The following is an 18147-nucleotide window of genomic DNA, read 5'->3' as shown; positions in this document are numbered from 1 at the left end:
AACTTTACCGTAAAATACCCTATTTTTTAAAGTAATTAAAGCATTTTACCGTAAAATACCGTAATTCTTTCGAACATAGCGTAAATCACGGGAAATTACGGTGATTACCGCAAGTTAGATCCGCCGAGGAACTTTAAATTCCATTGTAGTTTTTATTAAACTTGAAGTAGCTAGGAAATTCCGATTGATAAATTTCAATCGAAAGGTTCTGAATGAATCTGATTGAAAGTTAATCAGTAATCGGAAAAAAAATTTTATTTGCTGATTGTCTACTTTTAATACCGTCTTGTATCAATAATACTCAATAATTAATTTTTCAGTGTACACTACATGAGCATTGCTGCAGTATGTGGTGCGCTAATTCAGATTTTTGGGGGCAGTATTGCAGTGTTCCTGCGTGATAGAATGTTAATTCTGTAAAAATTAATATGTATTCTGTAAAAAATAAAATAAATGTATATAGTTGAATAATGAGCTGTCATTACAAGTATTTTATTTTAATGTTAATTCCACACATAAAGCGCGAAGCGTTTGAAAGTTCAAATTTCTATATCTAGTAAATGTCAAACTTTAGCAACTTTACCAATTCCATTCAAAGTCACCGAGCTTAGAAATTTTCCCATAGATCGGCCGATGGCTGGCTTGCAATGGTTGGCCAATAAATGGCTAACTATATTGGCCGGTGCATGGTGAATCATTGGCAGCCGTCTTTTTGCTTACAAAAACGGCGCATAATTAACCGCCGTCCGTTGGCCAACGGTTTGATCGAGTGCTCTTGATACCAAGCTTTCGCCGATGATTGATTGCTACGATCGGCCAATGCTTGCGACTGCCATGCTTGGTATACCGTTATCATCCGATATTTAGCCGATCTTCGGCCGATGCTTGAAAATTGGCAGCCATTCACAACCCAGTAATGGACCGATTCTTTTTTTTTTGTATGGGATGAAACCTTTTTCGTATGGACTAATTTTTCGAGCTCAGACAATTTCTAACCAACCCTGACCAGTCGATCAAGAGTTCGATTCCATCGTTGGTCATTTAAATTTTCTGATTTTATTTTTTGCTGATGAAATGCAATTCTGTGGTAATCAATGATTTTTTATTTTTTTTCGAAAGATATGGGCTTAGAAAAAAAATCAAAATTTTGTTTTCTGAGCTTTCACCCTGATATTAAAAAATTTACAGAATCTTCCTTACCGTCTTGACGACAAGTTGCGACAGTAAATTGACGCCAATTTTTTAGAAAAGTTTAAGTCAAATTGTAGCCACAAAATTGCCGTCAAGTTGATGGCAACTGACACCAACTTTTCAAACGTGTACTTGGCGCGAGACACGACCGTGTCTCTGGATTTTATAAAATTATTTAAAATAATTTAAACATAATCTATTTAAAAGTTATATTTATTTGAATTCTTCATTACATGTAATTTTTAATCAATAAAATTCAATTATCTCTAAAATTATTTAATACTGTTAATTATTATGTAGAACCACATAGTTACAAATTTGTAGAACCTGAATTATTATTTGATATTTTTTATTTAATAAAAATTTTATTATTTTTCACTTAATTTAAATAAATCTTTATCACTTAAATATAAGGTAACAATATCTCTTATAGAATCATACGCAAGTTGATATCTGAAAATATTCAAAAGAATATTTTCAGCATTAATTATTAATTTTTTTATTCTTAATGCTTTTTCCAAGCGATAAAATACCATTCCTCTATATAATGGAAAATTATCATGGAATTCAACTCTAGAAATTTCACTTTCTTCAACTCTCATTATTTCTATTGCCAACTTGCGTGTAGATGTATGCAAGATGCTGTAATAATTAAAGTTCGTATCAGCAAATTTTGATTTTTTCAAAAGTTCTATTTCTTTACTACACATTTCACGCAGTTTGTTAAATTCACTACCACTTATACTTTTTAAATTTATTTCGGAAACGGCATAATTGCAAGCAATCATTTTAACAAGATGTTCTTTTATCATCGGGACAACTCTATTCGGGGCGTCCCGATACATTCTGTCGATGCATTCAACTGCTGGTGTTCCGGGTCCAATATTGACATCAATACCAGCATCCAGAAGATATTTAACCATCGTTTCATTACTATTGTCTTCTACTGCAGTATGGAGCATAGAATGATTATAAAAACAAGGATTAGATGCATTCCATACTGCTATGTATCTAACGGTTGAAATGTTTATATTAAAATCATAATTGTCCAAGAAATATTTAAGTAATTCAGTACTGTTTTTTTCAACTACTATTCTTGGGATTTGGCTCACATAATCAATCCAGAGGGCCGATCCACGAGGGTAATATGGCCAGATAATCTTCACAATTTCATCAGTTCCATTCTTGATTGCATGATAAATATATGAGGTCAAAAATTCCTTTTCTTCTTTGGATTCAATCTCGACTTCATTTTTTAGCAACAACTTAACCATTCGTTCATTTTGACGAAATATGGCAACAGTCAATGCCGTCCATGCAGGCTCTGTTTTAGGCACCATATAAAATTTTGCTCCAGAATCAATCAATAGTTCGGCTGTACAAAAATCATCGTTTTCAACAGCGATAGCTAATGGAGTAATTCTGGGAACGGTGTAACGAGTTATTGCTGGTATCTCCACAACATTTACATTGGCACCACCATTTATTAATTTTTTAACAATATCGAATTTTTTTTCACGGACTGCTACCATAAGAGCTGTACCCTTGAGAAAACCTATCTGAGCGTCGATATCCACTTTGTTCACTAGAAGATAATCGATGAATTCTTCGTCGGACATCAATACCGCCCAATGCAACATCATTATACACATGTCATCATTTTTTAGAGGTATTTGTTCGTTAATGTCAATAATTCCGCGTTTCACTTTATCACGATAATCTTCATAGATCAATTGATCTTCTAAACATTCACTGGATAGTTTGTTATTTTGTAAGTTCTCCATTCTTGTTATCAAAACAAATTAACGAAATAAATTTTCTTTTTTTTTAAAGTAAGTAGAATATGTATATTAATAAAATTTATTTTTTAACTCACTGTAACTTTGTGTAACTTTAATGGATACTTTTAAATTGCTAGTGATCGTCTAGCTCTGACTAGAGACTGAAGTCGACTGTGCTAATGATCGGAGCCTTGTTAAACTTTTCGGTTTCATACTCCTCCTTTTCATATTCATATAATAGATTGCTATCTGTGTGTCATTAGAGACTGTCTACGTATTATATTGCCTAGACTAAAATTTATCTTATGCTCGAGGTATATTTATCGTACTATAGAGACATTATTGAAAAAAGGACTGCAAGCTTACGTACTTATAAGAAATGTAATTATCTAAACACTTTTAAATTTTGAAGATGACTCATCGGTCGGACTTCGAGATGTTTTAAATGTATTTTAAATGTTTATAAATTAGGGGGGTGAGGGTGGGGTACTTAAGGAAATACTAAGTTTTCGGGGCCTCAAATACGTTGAATTTTTTTCGGTTAGAAAAAAGTAGTAGTGTTACTTAGAATCATTAGTCCTTAAGATCTCCATCATAGTTTGGGTATTTAAGTATCCGTCTTGTGAAAAACTCATCAGTTTACTTACGGTGCAGTCAGTGAATAGTAACTATTAAATAAAAAAAAGTGCAATTGTTGAAATGACACAAAAACGTGACACGTATACATATGCCCACAAGTTTTCTATTGAAAACTTTAGTTCTTATAAGTACGTGAATCTTGAAGACGATGAAGAAAGTGAATTCAAGTATTTCCCGTTTTCATCAGCACCCGGAATCAATGATAATTGGAGCTTGAGAATGGAGATCAGTCATGGTGATGATGATAACTGGTTAGAACTGAGACTCGCTTGTATGAGCTCAGAACATTCGGATGTTCGGACTACAGTAAAATTTTATGTGGAAGATCGCAACAAGGGGCGCATTCTTATTGGAAGTCACAACTTGCATTTTCGTGAGATCGATATAAGATACAAGTCTTTTAAACTCCTCTGTGGAATGTTTCGCAAATTCGAGCCTTCCCCCTTAAAAGTGGAATTACCCAATGATACTTTAACAATTTGGTTGGAAGTAACTGTTTACATCGGTAAAGTTCCACAAGCATCAAGAGTACATCTTTGGGTTTAATGAATAACATGTTTGAGTATACAGTGACGAAAAAAAAATCTAAAACGGCCCTTTTCAGGGCCACAAAATTTTTTAAAACGTAAATTACTTTTCAAGAAAATACTAGCTTATCAAAAGAATCCAGCTCGGATTCTCATGGACATTCCCCCATGGTGTTTTCCGATGAGTTTCCATGTGGTTCAACATAATAACTAAAAATATTAATTAATTTTTGAGATAATTGAATTTTATTGATTAAAAATTACATTTAATAAAGAATTAAAATATATAAATTTTAAATGGATTATTAGGTAGATTTTTCTAAAATCTAGCTACGCGGAAAAAAATGAACTATATAAATTGAGAATGACAAGTAATATAATGATAAAGTGGTCAGTAAATACCATCATTCTAAATAGTAATTTTTTCATTTATGATTAAAACGTGAATAATTACAGGATAAGTATGAAAATTTATTGTCTATGTAAGATAAATTAATATTTGAACTTTAAAAATCGTAACTGATACTTAGAAAATAGACGACACGTATTACAAAATTTACTATTTAAATGATAAAATTCCCCATATTGACAACTGGGTTCCGGGTTATAATTTCAAATAGTAATTTTTAAAGTTTATTTTTTTCCGTGTATGGTTTTTGTCCTCATGGTCGATTTTTCAAGGAATTTTAACCTTGATTGGTTGAGTAGGGTTCAAAAATACCATTCGTTAAAACATTTATATATGTAAGTATGTGTATATATATATTTGGATGGTCCTTATTTTGGGTATTTAGGAATTTTTTTTCACGATAATCCTAATTCAGTTCCAAATAATTAAAAAAAAATTCCTGTAAATTCAGAGCTCTCAATTTTAATATTAACATCACGGAAAAAAAGCAGTAGAAAAATTGAACTCATATCTGAATATATATAACAGTTTCGTATATATATTCATAAAACAAAAAAAATATATGTAGGGGAGACCGGGGTGCTAAGGCCCCCTGGAGTATGGTGGCCCCCCTCAAAAATTTGGTAAAAAATTTTTTTTTTATTTTCCGTCAAGTTATGATCTCTATAATGTTTTTATTATATTTTAGGTCAATATGTGATATGTAGGGCAAAATGGATTACTCAAAAAAAAAAATTGTAACGAAAAAATTATATTTTTTTATTTTCCATCAAGTTAATTTTTTCGTTACAATTTTTTATATTTGAGTGGTCCATTTTACTTCATATATCACATATTGGCCTAAAATGTGATAAAAACATAGAGATCATAACTTGACGGAAAATAAAAAAAAAAATTTTTTATAATTTTTTGGAGAGGGGACCTTCGTTCCTGCAGAAAAAAAAAATTTTTTTCCGATTTTTTGTAAAATTTTGACTGATTCTTCCGAAATAGACGAAAAATAAACGGATTTGATGGTTAAAGGCCACAAAAAAGAAAAAACCGGCTTAAGGGGGACTTCGTGCCCCGGTCTCCCCTATATTTTTTTAAATTAATTATTTAAAAGTCGAATTTTATTAACTATAAGCAATAAAAAAGGGCGGTTTTGTTTAAAAATATTAAAATTTTTATTTTTACATGTTACCATTCTTCGAAATATGTATTTATTTATGAAAAAATTATTGTAATTATATACAGTTTTTTTTTTTTTTAATTATAAACAAAAAGAAAGTAAGATTACAATTTTAGTCATTTTTTTAAAGCGATTAAACTGGATGTAAAATGAATAGCGCGCTACTGGTACATCAGTCATCAGGGCGTACACTGATAGAAGGATTTCTTAGTATTTAAAAAATATTTCTTACCGTTGTCATCCGATATTTAGCCGATCTTCGGCCGATGCTTGAAAATTGGCAGTCATTCACGACCCAGTAATGGGCCGATTCTTTTTTTTTGTATGGGATAAAACTTTTTTCGTATGGACATTTAAATTTTCTGATTTTATTTTTTTCTGATGAAATCTATTTCTGTGGTAATCGATGATTTTTTATTTTGTTTCGAAGGGTATGAAGTATGAAAACTTTGTTTTCTGAGCTCTCATCCCGATATTAAGAAATTTACAGAATCTTCCTTACCGTCAATGTGAAGAACAAAAATCTATTTTATCTCAAGCCGACAAGGCAGTAACAACAAATATATGAACACAAAATACCTAGAGTAGATACATCCTGTGTATATATATTTTTTCTACACTTACCATAAATTTACAGAGTAAATAATTCCAATAAATCACGCGAGATGGAAGCACTAGTTTTTCTTGAAATAAAAAAAAAATCAAAAAACATTTTCTCCCTGAAATTAAGAATTTTTTTTTTATTTTCAAACAAAACAAATTTTTTTTCTACTTGAGAATAATACGCGATAGTTATCAGGAAGTTGGAAACAAGAGTGCGTAAGTTTGTAAGACGAGGGCGCAGGGAAAAAAAGTTACAGATATGAGATCGAATGGGAACGAGGGAAGCGGAAGAAAGTGAGAAGTGCAACAACTAGAAGGGATGTTTAAAAAAACCGAGGAAACAAAATATAAAAAAAAAAAAGTTGGAATAAGGGAGATAGAGAAGCTGGCGGAATGGAGGGCTGAAGACATGTATGGGAACCGCGCGCATTTATATACAACTCGCGAGATAAAATCTCAGTTATGTCTGTCAATGAAAGTGAGCCGGCGGTGTATCTCGATGGTAATGCGATCCCAGAAATATAATGGCTTTAAAAAATACGTGGTATTGTGCGTACCGCCGATCCCCGTGTTACTACGCCGGATACACTTCTTTTCTTTATGCTCTTTGCTCTTACTCTCATCTAACCAGGATTTGCCTGATACTTGACATATATACATGCACATATATTATATACACAGTTGCAACATATTTGACCATTTTATTTTATAGAGCAGTTTATTCTAGTTTTTTTATTCCCATGAAAAATAAACTATATGGTATATATGAACCATATATATCATATATGAAAATTCGACATATATGATCCATATATAGGCACATATAATTTTCATTATATCACAAAAGTTTCATGTATGCACATATATGAATCATATATGACTCTATATGGAGCACATATGAACATTAGTAATATATGAAGCATACAAGGATTATAGATGCTCAATATATGAGCATATATGACTCATAGTAGATCACATATGTTCCATGTATGAACATATATGAATCATATGTGGTTCATATATGTCTGGACATACTCTATATGCAGACATATATAATTCATATGACATCACGGATGTAACATATATGAGCATTTATAGATATATATGAAAATATATGAAAATTGGACATACATGCTTCCCCGTATGACAATAACATATATGGTCTAAATATATGATAAATATCAGAAAATATATGTGGCCAATTTAACTATATTTTCTTTTATATATTTTCTTTTGTATTAAAAAATATAATATTCATCATATACGAGTCCGTATATGTTTAGCATATATAAAATATATATGTCAATCATATACAAAAAATATATTTTTATCATATATGAAAATATATATTTCTATCATATACGAAAAATATATTCTGATGATATATAAAAACATATATTTACATTATGTATGGAAAAAAAATGTTTCTTATTCGTATGACCAACTCCGATTAAATTAGATATAAATTTTAATATACTCTTTAAATTAATTGCAGTTAAAATTTTCAAAATTAGTTAATTTGGTGCGAATATATATACCCATATACATATACATACACATAAAGAAAATATATGCTGCCATTTATAATATAAATTATATGCTACCATATATTCCATTTCATATAAAAATTGTATATGTTTTGAACATAAAAGGAAATATATCAATACAATATATTATAAGGTAAATGTAAATGTATGTTAATACAAAAAACATATAAGTTACATATATGAAATACATATATTTACTACTGTATATAATTTACATTAAATCGGCCAAAATTTCTATATGATTTTTTTTATATGCAATATAATATATCATATATTTTTTTTTTGCAAACATATATGATTTTATATATTTTAACCATATATTGTTTTTCCATACGGATCATATATAGACACATAATTTTCATTAGATCACAAATGTTCTATGTGTGGGCATATATAAATCATATAATGGCATATATGCAAATATATGAATCATATATGCTCTTATGTACGCCGATATATATAATTTACAATACATCAAATGTTTCATATATAAGCATATATAGACATATATGACCGTATATGAAAATTTGCATACATGGATTGTACATATATGAACATACACGAGGCATATATGGATCATATATATACATATGATCCAGAGTTGAGCTTATGTTTGATGTCTGTGACTATACTTTAAAACTATTGACTTCACACCAAAATTTACTGCGACTTTTTTTGTAGGAAATTTGATTCTGTACAAAAAATTTCATTTCATCTCAAATTTCGCAGCGTAACTAAAATTTGGAAGTTAAAAAATTTGTTGAATTGGATTTCAGTTTTTATGTTTATATTTTTAAGAAACGCCTAATAATAAATTATTGTGATTTATTTGTGACATTTTTTAAAAAATTTATGATATTTTTTTTTATGCAATTCGAGCAAAAAAAAAAGGGTTGGTTGTATTTAAAAAATATCCGAGCCTTTTTTAAACCCGGAAAAAAATATTTCTTATAATTTTTTTCATATAGAGTTTGAGTATTAAAAAAAAAAGGGTTGACATGGATGGCAATTTAGACAATGAGCTGAGTGCGGTAAGCACTCGTCAATTTTATGGATTTATATTTTTAAAAAAGTTTATTTAAGTATTTTCCAGAGAGTCTATTATATTTTTTAGTCTCTACACTATTTTTTGTATTTGTGTACTTTTACTTTTACTTTTACTTGATTTTATTGTCGCCGGCCTCCTGCGTGGTCAACTAAGCGAGCAAACTTTTTATTGGGCTTGTAAAAAGTCCCTTTGATTTTTTACTTTTACTTGGTATTTTTTACAACCTTTTTAGTTTTCATACTTTTACATTAGACCCTTATTTAGTTAACGGTATTTAATTTTAAATTATTCACGATAAGGAATTTGGAAAAAATAAAAGATCTTAAAACTTATAAATATTCAACAGTTTAAATAATTGTATTGTTGTTGTTGTTGTTGTTATTATTATTTTCATTGTTTTTGTTGTTGTTATTGTTGATCATTTTAATGTTCTTGTTGCTGTTCTAGTTTTTGTTGTTGTTGATAATATTTTCATCGTTGTTATTGTTTTAGTTGCTGTCATTGTTCCTAATTTTTATGTTGTTGTTGCTTTTCTTGTTCTTATTGTAGTTCTTGTTCTCATTGTTGTTCTTGTACTCATTGTTGTTATTGTTCACATTGTCGTTATTGTTTCTGTTGCTGTCATTATTGCTAATTTTAATGTAGTTGTTGCTTTTCTTGTTCTCATTGTTGTTATTGTTCACATTGTTGCTATTGTTTCTGTTATTGTTTTTGTTGCTATTTTTAATGTTGTTGTTCTGTTCTTGTTCTCATTGTTGTTTTTGTTGTTGTTGTTATTGTTGCTAATTGTAATGTTCTTCGTTCTGTTAGTGTCGTTTGCTTTGTTGTTGTTGTTGTTGTTGTTGTTGTTGTTGCTGCTGTTGTTGTTGTTGTTGTTGTTGTTGTTGTTGTTGTTGTTGTTGTTGTTGTTGTTGTTGTTGTTGTTGTTGTTGTTGTTGTTGTTGTTGTTGTTGTTGTTGTTGTTGTTGTTGTTGTTGTTGTTGTTGTTGTTGCTGTTGTTGTTGTTGGTGTTGCAGTTTTCATTGCTGCTGTAGTAGGATTTTTTTCTTGTTCTTAGTTATTGTTTTTTTTGTTGTTGTTACATTTCTTGTCCCTGTTGTTTCGGTTGTTATTATTATTTTCTTTGCCCAAAAAAATAATTTTTCATCAGATAAAAGGAAAAATAATTCTATCTCCAATCTACTAAAATCTGTATCATCCTTACAAAGTGATCATTTACACTTAAAAATAATCTTGATCATGATTTTTATCACAAATAATCCCTTAAAATTTATAATATTTTCTTTTACCTGTCAAAGAGTACTTAAGAGTGTTTTAATAAATCGATAGCTCTATTTTACACATGTGTGTATTGTACTCATGTATCGATATTGAAGTGAAAACAAATTTATTTACTGCTACAGTGTGCTATATATACACATACTTTTTTGTATATATATGTATATAGCAGTGATGCGAATGAGTGGAGAACATTATGGCAGAGAGCTCATGTGTTCGGACGTTAAGAACTTGGAAAGAGGTTTTAGTTGGTCGGTAATCCATCAAGCGCATACGCCAGAGGTCATGTTTACGCGGTACTATATAACAGTGAATATGTCAAGGGGTAAACGCAGGAAAAAAGTATTTTAAAAAAATAAATAGAAATAAAAAAAATTTTCGAGGGAGTAAACGCTCCCAGCGACAGCTGTTCGTGTCGTTCAATGACATGAGCGTGGATTTAAATTGTTTGTATGTATAACATATACCTTTACTGGTAGAAAAATCTCTTTAATAATAATAAATATATTTGGATCTTAAGAAATAGCATTTTGTATAAAATCTACGGCTGGTTAATTTAAAGTTTAAATAAATATCTATTAAAGTATGACAGATATCGAAAATATCAATCGGATCAATTTTGTAGCCTATGAAATTCTGAAGAAAATGAGTCTAGAGCCTTTGTTTTCTTACCAATAGTTCTTAAGATACAAATTTTTAAGTATTAGTACCTAATTTTGATCGTTGATCAAAAATTTCAAATTTCCAAAGTCTTTAATGACAAATATCTCCGTAACTGTTACGAATATCAAAAATATCAATCAGACAAATTTTGTAGCTGGAAAAATTCTGAAGAAAATGAGCCCAAACTGATCTAATTACAACAATTAGTTCAAAAGTTATAATTATTTAAATATTAATATATACAAACTGATTATTAATAAAAATTTGATCATGATGAATCTTCTAACCCCAATATCTCAGTAACTGTTAAGAATATCAAAAAAATCAATCAGATCATTTTTGTAGCTCGTAAAATTCTGAAAAAGAATGACCTAATTAACAAATTTTTCAACCAATAGCTGCCAAGGTTTAAATCTTTAAATATTCATAAGTTCCAAAATTTCAAATTTTTTTTTTTCAATTATTTAAATCTTTGTCAAAATAAAATTTAACGATGACATTTTAAATGAATTATATTTGTAGGGGGTCATAATTTCCGGTTGTCGCACGTGCCCACTTATTGACGCAACTGTCGCCACTGGACTAAGTGAAAAGAGGACAGAGCTGAGTAGTCAGACGAGTCGACAGTTGGTCATTGGTACACTAAATTTTTGACATCGGATACACATATATCCGACGGTCTTTCTATACATATATACATATATAAATTTGGTCTTTGGATGGTAGTCCGCTCAGAGGCCTAACAATCAGGATCAAGGGTCCACTTTTATTTAGAGTTTTAGTGGACACTTATAATAGCAGGACGTTTCATTTGTAACCAGGGATATAGATATAGGTGTAGGTATAGATAAAGGCTCTTTCATGCATTTCAGACATTAAGTATTAGACCCAATGTCAACGTGTACAGGCGTTAAAAGTTAAGCTGTTAAGCCGACTAATAAGACCGACTGTTTATTTTATTTTGTGTGCTTAGAGGTTTTGTCGGAGTCGGAAATCGAAATTAGGTTTTATTTAAACATAATTGGACGGGGTTTGTAATTCATTATCAATAAATTTATTGTATTATTTTTTTTATTGTCATTAATTGACTCGAGTTTCCCAAGTTAACATTTTGAAGTTCAAAATTCGGCGGTAAAAATTTCGTTAGTCTCCAAAATTTGTTTTGATTTTTTGCTAACAGGAAATAAAAATGTCTTTGCTACCGAAAAAAAAGTTCATTCAAAAATTCCATTAACAAAAATATTTTTATTAAGAATTTGACAAAATTCGTTACAGAGATGACTCGAAGATTCGTAATACCTCACAATAAAAAATCATATTGTATAAAACACAACTAAAGAATCAAAAGTGAAAAAAAGTATATAAGGAAAAGCAAAAAATGAGAACCAAAAAGCAACGTAGGGGGCGCTCTTGAATGTTTACCATAAAGTAAACGTGCCCCCGACCGTGCCCTTTTATTTCCTTACTCACTCGCTCACTCAGTTACTCACTTACTATTTATCCAATAGGCCATTGAAATATATTTTTTCTTAAAATGTAACATCTCACTCTCAGTGGCAGTCTCTAGTTGACGCTTTGGGTGACAACATAAATATAATGTCACGGTTGTACGAGCGCGAATGTCACCCTCTCACCCGAATAAATAGAGGATACGTGCCCCCGTGGTGAAAGCTGAGATGGCTCATTCAACTTCACCTGGTCTCTGTGTACCGAATAAAAAAAGGAATATATATAATGTAATATAATATAATATAATAAAATAAAATAAAAAGAGATGCTCAGATCCCTGAGAGGGGACTGAGTAAGAGAGGAAGCAAGTAATCTCATGTGATATATATGTTGGAGATATATAGTAATAAAAGAAGATGAAAAATGAGGTTAGCCGTATCGGCCACTGCACCGCCCGGTACACAATATTTTGGTACTTGAAAAGATCCCTTTTATTTTCTCTTTTGTACTTTGTACCTACTTCTTATTATACTAGATATAAATCATTATAAATGCCTAATGGATTATTTTGTACTTATAAAATGTGTCTCAACATCCATTTTACACAGTTGACATTTTTTTTAACGAGTATTTATTTAGAAGAGGTAAAAGGAACTCGACGATACGGATTTTTGATAATGGATCAAAATTTTGGGATTTCAAAATATATAATGACAAATATCTCTGCAACGGTTGTGAATAGCGGAAATATTAATCGGAGCAATTTTGTAGCTTGTGAAATTTCGAAGAAAATGAGTCCGGTCCCATCTGATTACAGCAATTGGTTCAAAAGTTATGAATATTTTAATGTTAATATAGATGAAGTGATTATTAATAAAAATTTGATCATTATGAATCTATATACACAAATATCTTTGTAATGGTTCCAAATTTCGAAAATATCAATCAGACCAATTTTGTAGCTCGTAAAATTCTGAAGAGAATGAGTCCAGTTACATTTTATTACAGCAATTGGTTCAAAAGTTATGAATATTTTAATATTAATATAGATGAAGTGATTATTAATAAAAATTTGATCATTATGAATCTATATACGCAAATATCTTTGTAATGGTTACGAATTTCGAAAATATCAATCAGAGTAATTTTGTAGCTCGTAAAATTTTGAAGAGAATGAGTCCAGTCCCATTTTACTACAACAGTTGATTTCAAAGTTATAAATATTTGAATATTAATATACACTAAAAATTTTAAATTTTGGCCTGCCGAAACTGATCAACTCACCCCATCTTCTTCTGCGAACCGTAACAAAAATTTTTAAACAAAAAAAAATGTTTTTTCTCAAAAGTAACGTCTCACTTTGCCCCGCTTCCATACAACAAAAAAATTTCAAAAGCAAAACGAAACGTCATTTAGATATTTTTCTTGTTACCACATCTCGTCAACTAACGCTTTATTCATATATATATGTATATGTATATATGTTGAATAGGGAGCCCTATTATAAAAGCTAGTATGCTCTTGTCTGCAATTTGAATCGGTTCTAAAAGGTAACAATACGAGCGTGACATCGTTTACGTAGGAACCCCGCGGTTTGCCACGGCACGGTACCGCACACCAATTCATCTATTGCATCCCGTTAAAAAAATAACCCAGAACACCCGTGACGATACGTCTTCATTAATGAAACTTAACCTCTCAAATGTTACAGTTTTCACCATTTATTATTATAATTACCATAAATTACCTTTTTAATTCCTGCGGTGACATTCGGGTAGTCTGTGGGTAAAATCGATTAGCAAGTTCACAAGAAATATTTTTACCTTTTTTTTTTTTCCAAGAATCGAATATTTAAAAATTTGAAATTCTTCAAGAAGGTTCCAAATTTTTTGAATTCTTTGGAAGCGATTTCGCATATTTTTGAATTTCCGTACACAGGAAAAAATAGTTTCTAGTCGCAAAAAATTTTTACTGACCCCAAGAAAATTTTCAAAAATGTGCAAAGAAATTCTTTGCATCATAAATTGGAAACAAAAATTTTTTTGGATATTTATTGCAATAATTAGATGCCAGAGAACTAGTTTGGTTGCAGAAAGTGTCCTTGCGATAATTCAGAACAAAATTTGTTGAATAAGTATCATGAGGGAAAGAAAAAAAGGGTTAAAGAGAATCCGAGGAGGGGTCAGGTCAGTGAGCTGGTTAAACTGGGCAAGAATGGCAAAGGGGTGCGGTACCTTAGTGGCCACGGGTGTGGTACTGAGTTTCTAAACGATCTGGAACCTTTATGGACCGTAAAGATACGCGTCGTCCAGTTTATGTCCACTCGGAAAGCTATTCCACGCCCCTGTACCAGTAAAAGAGCTCATACACGTCTACCCACGTATACTTTAATGAATACACGGTTTATATTCTTCCCAGTGTGTAGATTTTAGGAGGTTATTTTTGATAGTGGGGATTGCAAGTATTTTGAGGGTCACTACCCTTAAACTTACTCTCTCTCTCTCTCGCTCGAGAAATCCTACGACGAAAAATCTTCATCTTGTTCCCCAAAGGGTACTTTTATACGTGATTTAAGATTCTTGACCATTTATTCACGTACAATTTTACTTAAGGGTTTATAGCTGAGGTCATTTAAGATTTATATGAAATTGAATACAGAAATTTCTAATAGAGAATTTTTAATAAAATTCCTGATTGATTTTTAGGACAGAATTCCTTATCAGAATTTTTTATGAACTTTCTGATTGGAATTTTTTATAAAATTTCTGTTAAATTTCCGATTTATATTTTTTTCTAATATTTCCAATGAAAAGTTTTATACATTGAGTTTATTTTCAAAAATACTTTTAAAAACGGACATTCCAACTTTGAAAATGAATTTTTCATCATAAATTTGATTCACTTAAAAGTGAATTCTCAAGAAAGTAAAAAAAATTTCTAAAATACCGAAAATTTGATTTTTTTGGTTCTAAGGCATTTTTTTTGAAAATACCATAAAAAAATAATCAAAAATTCATTTCCCGAGTTCACATCTAACCTCTAGAAAAATTTTCCATCAGTCATTTCATTAGAAATTCCAAAACTTGATCATTATTAATCCCATCATAGGTTTTTTCATTTTTGGTTACCGAAATTTCGATTAAAATCGTCATAACTTTTTTTCAAATCACCCAATTAAAAAAAACCCTAAATACTTTTCTCAGAGCAACTTTTCAGCTTTCAGAAAAAATTTTGACCGCCTCAATAGACCAAAAAACAAAAAAGTTACAGCAATTTTAAGTGCGGAACTTTTGACGTAACCAAAAAAAATTCTTTCAAAAATGAAAACCCATTATATTATAATGAGCAGCATTATCCTCATTATGAAATTTGAATATCTGAATATTAAATAGATGAGCAGCTACAAGTAACATTAAGTTTTTTTTTTTTTTTTTTTTTTTTTTTCAGGTAACTTTTAAATAACAGCGTATTTATGATCCATTGGTAGTTTATTATCTAACAAGTACTTCCGGCGACCTCATAATGACCCAGTTCTTTTTACAGAAAAACCAAATACTGAACAACACATTTCATAATAATGTAGACCCAAAAAATTTTTATGTTTTTATTGACTTTTCCATATTGGCGAGCTAGTGCCCCAGAAAAATTTAAAACGAGATCCCACTTTTGGGATCTTGTTTTTTTTTTTTTTACTTTTTCAATGCATTTTTTTATTTTTCTCTACCTAACGGTGGTGATTTAAATAACGGTCGTATATTTTTATTGACCTCTATATTATCTTATTCTCAGATATGCTCTAAAAAACATTTCGTTAAAAACATCACAATGAAATTATGACCTGACTCGCATAAAAATAGTACGAAATTTTTTATTTTTTACGACTCAGCACTAATTTTTGACCAAAACAGGCCACTTTTTTGTCCGTTTTATTTACCATAAAAAAATTTTCAAACTATTTTTTAAGATTTCTGCTGAATATTTTTACCTTAAAAATGTAATAAATATAAAAAAATAAAAATTAGATTTAAAGCTTATAAACGTGTTGACATTTTTTTACATTTTAATTTTTTGAGCGACATTACGGTCGGAAGAAAATGACCTCCGGCTTTAGAAAGAGAAAGTTTTTTTTTTTATGTGAAAAAAAAAATTTTTGATTAAGACGTCAATTGACGGGAGTAACAATAGGATTTTTTTTGGGGGTGAATTAAATGGGGGAAGGAACGGGGGTATTGTGGTTAATTGGTAAGACCCCCGTTGATTTTTTTCTGTAGACGAAAGAGAAAAGGACGAAGGAAAAAAAGGATTTAATATTTTAATTGATTATTATTTTTAACAAAAAAAAACATTTTTTTTTATGGGGTCGGATCTGAAATTTTTTTTAACAAAAAATGTTCAGAGGTCAAAGGGGTCAATTAAATTTTTTTTGACGAAATTACAAGGAATCAAAACACATTGGGGTAAAATGGACCAGCTAAAGGACCCAAAATTCTATTTCCCATAGAAATTTTTTTCTCGCAATTCTTAAAATAAATTAATAAATTCTCATATATATAAAAAATCTGATAAATAAATAAATAAATAATTTGAACGTTAGTTGAGCTCTGGATCCCCAGTATCCTGGATAGGAAGAGGAACTAAATAGGAAATATATAAAACAGGAAAAAATAAAAAATCTAAAGTGAAGGGAATATGGGAAGTAAAAAGTATATGAGGAAGTGAATATAGTATTAAAAGAGAAAGAGGGTTGAATATTTAGCTTGTGAAAGGGCCAGCTTACAAAGAGATCGAGTGACTCTTCACTCTTTTCATTCTCATCCTCATCCTCTTCCTCTCCCTCTTCCTCTTCACTCTATCTAGTGTAACTGTAGATAGTCTAGTATATACATATATATGAGTGACTTAATTCGATGTGAATGTATGCAGGTTAAACCCTCCCATGAAATTTATTTTGTCTTTTTAACCCGACATTTAACTGTATCGTGTCCTTTTTCCACACTTTTACCTACTCGTCATCGCGGACTGATCTCCATCCTCGACAGTTGAATATCACAGAGTGAGCTGACTTTTTTACCCCTTTAGCTGTACGGTTGTCGATGTTGATGTCGATGTCAATGTGAGTGTGAGAGTGGGTGTGGGTGTGGGTACAGACAGAGATGGAAGAAGAAGAGGGAAAGAGGAGAAAAGGGAGGAAGGACGTCAGGGAGGGAGAGCTTACACTTGGTGGTTGTACTCATACTCGAGTACTCACGTGCACCCTCACTTTACACTCGTACTTTCTACTCGCTTTAGTTAACTGGCTAATTTCAATACTGAGTACTTATTCTACTCAGTATTAAATTTGGAAATTTTTTATTTTGGATTTAATGGAATTTTTTTTTTATTTCATTAATGATATTGATAAATATTAAATTTGACTACTAATGCAAATCCATAAATGGATTACTTTTACTATTTATTGCAAAATGTATAGTAAAAATCCCGAAATTCTAATTATTACTGTATGTTTATCTGAAAAATTGATATATTATTACTTTTATTACTAATTCATTCGTATTCTTTATTAACAGAACAGCAATTTTTATAAAGAGTATATTAAATTATTACTAAACGTTGAGTCATACATTTCATTATACGATTCAACGATTTTTATTCTGCAAAAATATAAAAATTAACTAAAAATATGCATTGAATACTCTACAGTATGCAAAAGTTACAATCTGTTTAGTAACTTCTGTAAATCAGATTAATAGCGTAGTATTAAATATTATGCAGCAACTGACAAATTACTAAACGGTTTGTAATTTTTCTAAAGCAGATCGATAAAATTAACAATTGGCAGAG

The sequence above is a fragment of the Microplitis mediator genome, chromosome 3, assembly GCF_029852145.1.
Source record: "Microplitis mediator isolate UGA2020A chromosome 3, iyMicMedi2.1, whole genome shotgun sequence".
NCBI classification, from domain to species: Eukaryota; Metazoa; Arthropoda; class Insecta; order Hymenoptera; family Braconidae; genus Microplitis; species Microplitis mediator.
Note: the sequence above shows the minus strand (reverse complement) of the source record.